Here is a 6,931-nt window from a genome sequence, read left to right as displayed (position 1 = left end):
CTTATCAGAATTTGCCAATTTTTCTGATTTTCATTGAAACGATTCATTGAAAATTTTTTATGATTTTCATTGAGGCGTTTCCTTCCCAATTTTCTGTTGCGAACCTTTAGTTATTGTTATATCTTAGGTTTTGCCATATTGCTCACCATAGATGTCTCTGTGGTTGTTTATCGAATATAAAATTTGTATTGTTACATGAAAGTTATTCATCGTTATTTATCGTATTAATACGATGTTTTTAATATATGTATACTGACCATTAATGTCAGATATTCTTAGATTTACATGTATCTATGTAATAATTTTGTGGACCAGGAAGGCGCATTTGGGGTTTACCTGTTAAGCCTTCCTGGTATATTTGTAAAATAAAAATAAATAAATATAACTAGTAAACTAAAAAAAATTAAATAAATTCTCTTCAAAGCGATTTGGACACAATTGTCGTGGTCAAAAACTTGGCTTCTAACTTTAAATGTTAAGAAATGCTCTGTTCTCCACCTAGGAAAAAATAACCCAAATCTTTCCTACAAAATAAGCAGCCTTTTCCTCAATTGCGTCCAATACCAATTAGACCTAGGTATCATCACCACTTGCGACCTAAAATGGTCCGCACATATAAATCATATTGTCAACAAAACTTACTCATTTTTATGATATAAAGCGGGTATTCAATTTTCTAAATTTAACTATTTTAACAAAAATATATAAAACTTTCATCAGACCTAGACTTGAATACGCTTTTAACATATGGAATCCGCATTTTAAAAAGGATATTACATGTATTGAATGGGTTGAAAGGAGAATTTCAAAGATTCCTTCTGAACTCAAATCACTTTCTTATAATGAAAGATTGAAAATAATGAATCTCACTACATTGGAGACGAGAAGAACTAGAGGTGACTTAATCGAAGTCTATAAAATTCTTAATAATCACTATAATTGTCATATGTCTAATGTTATTTCATTCAACACAAACACTCACCTCAGAGGTCACTCGCTTAGACTCCAAAAAGATAAATCTAATAAATTGATCAGAGATACATTCTTTTCTAACAGAGTGGTTTCAGTTTGGAATAGTCTTCCCAACGATTTTGTAACCTCTATTAATATTAATATTTTTAAGAATAAACTTGATACTTTTTTTAAAACCAAAGGATTTTTGTGATTCTTCTTTCCCATAATCATATTTCTGTGTTTTTATCTTTTTTGTTTATATATTTTATATTTTTTTTCTTTTATTTTATTTTATTTTAATGTTGTTTTTTTTTAATGTATTTTAATTTTTCTCATTTTTTTATTGCATATACATATGTATGTATAATTTGTAAAATATGTTTATTCAAACCCCTTGGGCCTATCGGCTTTGCCGCCTCCCCCAAGTATATTAAATAAATAAATAAAAATAAAAACCCTGGTAAAATATTTTTTTTTAAATACTTACCTTTTATATGTACATGCACTCTCCTGGGTTTGAAAACTAATTCCTACACATTAATATATAAATATATAAATTAACTATAATAAGCAATTATTTTAAATAAGAAGATGTTTCAAGTTGTTGCACATACATATAATAGGAATGTATTCAGACTAGCGTAAAAGTTTAATGAAGTTTTTCTACTTCTAGCAGGACTATGAATGTATTTATGAGGGAAATTGTGTACCTAGCATAGATGAAGATTCTGTCGATGGAGCATGTATCGCATTATGGATATTTAGCGGAGTGTGTCTTTAATGGGGAAAGGGGGCAATTGGAGTGTGTCGGAGCCAAACATAAAATCGTAATTAATCATAGGCCACGTGACTTATCTGGCGGTCGTAAGGTGTATAAAACCGGCTCATTAAGCAGTTAAATTTATCACCGGGTTCATATCCCGTCACGCCCCATCGTTACACTCCACAATTACTCCTCCTGTATTTTAATACGACTTTGGCAATTAAAGTCGCAACCGAACGACACTCTGTCGACGCCTTACTTGATATTCCCCTCAATACAGAGTGATTCATTACTGTACTGAGGCGACATACATATGAGAAAAACAGACCCTACATACAATTGAGTATACGTATGTATGTATGTAGTCGTAATAATAGTTCAAACCGTAATGAGAGTTGAAGTTGCTAGTTATTTATTTAGAATCCATATATATATATATATATATATATATATATATATATATATATATATATATATATATATATATATATATATATATATATATATATATATATATATATATTTTTTTTTACATACATATACCAGGAAGGCCTTTCAGGTAAACCCAATGTGGCTTCTTGGCCGATTACAAACATTGCAGCATTTTTTTTTATTATGCAAGTCGCTGAATTACGACACACTGAAAAACTCGCAAATTAACGAGACATCTATGAATTGTATAAGCTCATCTTAAATAGTGGTGACATAGTAGATAGGAAGGATATTTAGCCAATTTTACCGGGAACCGTTTCAACAATGAAATCGGAGGAAATTGGCAAACTCTGATAGGAAACGATCGACCTGGAGTCACAAATATCCAGGTTTGACCAGCAGCAGCACAGATATACTCAGAGGTCAGCTCATGGGATCGAGCCCGGCCCCTCTCGGTGTTAAGCAGAAGCTTAACGACCGAGCTATGCTGCTGTAAAATAAAATGAACTAATATACTGTTTATCCGGGCGGTAGAAAGACGTATTTGGATAGCTAAGTGTCATTGCTTCAATACGACACAAGATTCCGATGTCACAAATATCCAGGTCTGGAGTCACAAATATGCAGGTCTGACTAGCAGCACTACAGATATACTAAGGAAAAAATACTTTTCAATCGAGGTCAGCTCATGGGGTCGAACCCGGCGCCTCTCGACGCTAAGCAGAAGCTTAACGACCGAGCTATGCTGCTGGATATGTAATATGTTATAATGAAGCCAGGATGATTTAACTAACAAAAAATGTTTCACGATTGTCAATTACTATTGTCATACAAAGCAAGAGAGCAAAAAAAAGTGTGTGTGTGTATATAAATAATTAAAAAAATTAAGGTTTTATTGTAAGATTTCATGAGAGCTATGGATGAAATACAAGTAGGAGATGGAAGTACAATCCAACAACTACTACCGTGCTCTCTTCGGACTATCAAGATTTGTGGAAGGGCACGTACCTTACCTTGAGATCATTATCAGGATGATAGCGGCCTCCCTACGTTATCGTGTGTCTATATTGTCAAATTATATTCTTGCTCCCATGATTACTCCGAGTGCGAGGTAGGCGTGGCGCGATTATTGTCACACTCGCGGCGTGAAGCGTTGAAGGCGGGATAGCTTTACTTTCGCGTCATTAAAATCGTAATTACGTATATTATTATTAAAAGGTTTTTTTTCACAGTATTCTTCCCGGACATGCATACAACAAATTCTGAAAGTTCCATCGTAATCGGTTCAGTGGTTTGGGAGCCTATTCGAGACACACAAACACAGTCATTCAATTTAATATACGTATATATATAGAATTTTACTTTATCTATGTACGTATTAATAATAGATGAAGTTTTGTGATCATGCGAAAATTCAAACTCAAGATTTTGACTAATTCGAACTCAAAAAAAGGACACGACGTACATCTTTTTCAAATTTTTAAGTTGACTGGAAATGGTACCTCCCCTTATAGGTGTCCTTTTGTTAATTTTTGAATTCAATTATTTCCCAAACCGCTAGCTGAATCGGACTGAAATTTTTTTACATGTAATAAAAATTATAAATTTTGTAACCTTATATTTTTTGAATATTTTTACCTGAACCGGAAGTAGTACTTTTCCTCCAGAGAATCGAGGTTTTTTATGTTTTTCTCAGAAACCTTTTGGTTACTTGAACTGAAATTTCATATCTATCTACAAGTTAAGTCAAATCGCGACTTAATACGTCGTGAACAACATACGAGCAACGAAAATAATGCTCTGAAACGGAAACGAAATGAATGCGATGGTTTCTGTAAAAAAAACCGGAACGGGGACGGAAACGGGAATTGTACGCGTTATTATGGCATTGTAACACATGCTGGGTTCAGCTAGTACATATATAAAATACATACATAGATAAAGCATACATGGAACAGACAGTTGAATATAAAGATAGAAGAAATTGAAAAGAGAGACGTCAAACAAGCAGCGAGAACACCTTGGCCAAAGAACAAACACCGCATCGGCCATTTCAATTTTATAAAAATACTAGTGGTTTTACGGTTCGGTGATTACTAGTCAAATGTAAACCGGTCACAGGACAACCGGTCGCTCTAGATCGGTCACACGTGATCACCCGTCACACTAAAACTGGTCACGAGAAAACTGGTTGTTCGATTTTAGCGTGTGACCAGTTTTCTCGTGACCAGTTTTAGTGTGACGGGTGATCACGTGTGACCGATCTAGAGCGACCGCTTGTCCTGTGACTGGTTCACATATGACTAGTAGTCCGTTTACCGGTTTTACCCGTAATATAATTCGTAATCGATCCCGATAATTCGTATATGGTTTAATGACTTTAATTGACGACGGGCAACACTCTCTCAACTCTCAAACCTTAGCAAACAGTTGACTTCTGTCTCGAACAACAGTTTCACTTGCATATGTGTATGTTTGTACATATGCACGTCATCTAATTCATGAATAATGAAAGCGTACGACAACCTAAACAATAAATAGAAGAAGGCTTTCAAAAAAAACGGCGCTGTAAAATTGGTACGGGTTGGGTAGGTACGACGAATATAACGTGTAAAATAATACTTTCTTGTCGCTTTGGTTGGTTTCCTAATGAAACAACTTTCTGATTTACGTTTTTTTTCCACTTTTTTTTTGTTCACCGTCACCGCCTAATTTCAGCATTTCTTTCTGCTTGGAAACGATGTTTTTCAGGGGTCAGCCGTTACGGCAAAGTTTCCCCAGTGTCGTGACGCTAAAGTTCCACATTAACAAGATATATTGTATATATCCAATTGTGGGTCGTTCTTCCATCTTTGTTGTGTTGTGTGTATCGAGAGATTTTTGCAAGAGCCGCACCAATGGCCATTTTTCTCATTTCCGCGACCCTATTCCACGTCGCACTTCCGGCTCCGCAACCCTACGGGGTGGAGGCAAATATCGTAAATAAACAATGGGGGAAGCCGAAACCCTTCCCTTAATTTATGCTAGTTCATTATCCGCCTCGGCACGCAATAAATTAAAATTCAATCTACAAATCATCTCCTAGATTTTCAGTTCAACTTACTCGTCTACTCGCCCACCCCCCACCCCCCCCCCCCCTGATTCCATTTTCTTAACCGCATTATTGTTTTGATAACCAATTTCAAAGCAAAACGGGTACCTTAACCGCGTTCCACGTGCGAAATTCGATATTTGTCTAGACCAAATATTATATTTCAATAATATCAAACTAGTTCTACATATTTTCGACGCTTTGTTTGAAGTGAACAATATGAACATGTAAATTATTTTATTTTTTTTATTACATTTTATACCAGGAAGGCCTTACAGGTAAACCCCAATGCGCCTTCCTGGCCAATTAAAAACAATGCAGCATTTGTTTTATTACACACGTCGCTGAATTACGAGACACTGAAAACTCGAAAATTAACGAGACATCTATGAATTGTACATACATTTTTATTGTATATTAATCATACTCAAATAGTGGTGACATAGTAGGTAGGAAGGTTTTCAGCCAATTTTCAACAATTAAATCAGAGAAAATTGGCAAACTCTGATAGGAAACGATCGACCCGGAGTCACAAATATCCAGGTCTGACCAGCAGCACTACAGATATACTCAGAAAAAATCTTTTCAATCGAGGTCAGCTCATGGGATCGACCCCGGCGCCTCTCGGTGTAAGGCAGAGGCTTAACGACCGAGCTATGCTGCTGGCAAATCATTTGTGTGCTTGATAAGGTTTTAGAATCGCTGGGTATGTACTTATACGCAGCGTACAGTTGAAACTACTGCTTGCATCAATGGTCTAATTAATGAATTTTTATTTTATTTATTCAATTAATTATGCACTCTCGTCTAAAAGATTGTTCCGCTACAAATCGCTGCGAACTCCTGGGATCGAACCCAGTGCCTCTAGATGCTAGACAAAAGCTTAACGACCGAGCTATGCTGCTGGCTAAGTTGGTTTGCAAATGTTGCATCAACAAAAATCTGTTATTGTAACGTAGACATTGGGTGATTGGTGCTCAATGATCACTGGCTTACTAGTGCTGATCTTGCATTCCGGCCAAAAAGTCCGTATGAATAAACCGTATACAACAACCAATAAGGTCTCGCGACCCATCGACCAATGACCTCTCTGAGCTGAGAGTACACGCTGTTTATAAATATTCGGCAGATCTGTTCCGTGATTCATTCAGAGCTGGATCGTCGACGGATCAAGACCAATAAACTATTTCTACAACTACTCGCTGTGTCTTTCACTCCGATCTCGGAAACCCCTCTACATGCCCATGCTACAGTATTTTACTATATGTATGTCAATAAGTTAAGCGCCATTTAATTTGCATCTACCGAGGTAATCAACTCTAAGAGCGGTCAGTGTTTGCATCTGTCACTAATTCATAAATTTTATTTTTAATTTTAGAGATAAATAAAATTTATATTTATGAGTAAATTTAACATGAAAATACTGGATTGACAAAAAAATATGGTTTTTACGCTATTTTATTTTATTTACCACTAAATCAAAAAGTACAATTGACGCTGTATGTGTTTGTTAAATATATTTATGTATATATGTAAATAGATAAATTACAATGTGCATAATTAATTTCGTACCTTAGTTTATCGAAAGCCAGCTATCCCTTCTCTGGAATACTTAGATACATATACATACATACTCATATTCATTGATAATTACTTCAAAAACCCTAGTGATTACTTAGATATTGAATAAT

The sequence above is a fragment of the Arctopsyche grandis genome, chromosome 1 (assembly GCF_051622035.1).
Source record: "Arctopsyche grandis isolate Sample6627 chromosome 1, ASM5162203v2, whole genome shotgun sequence".
NCBI classification, from domain to species: domain Eukaryota; kingdom Metazoa; phylum Arthropoda; class Insecta; order Trichoptera; family Hydropsychidae; genus Arctopsyche; species Arctopsyche grandis.
This window is presented reverse-complemented; position numbering follows the sequence as displayed.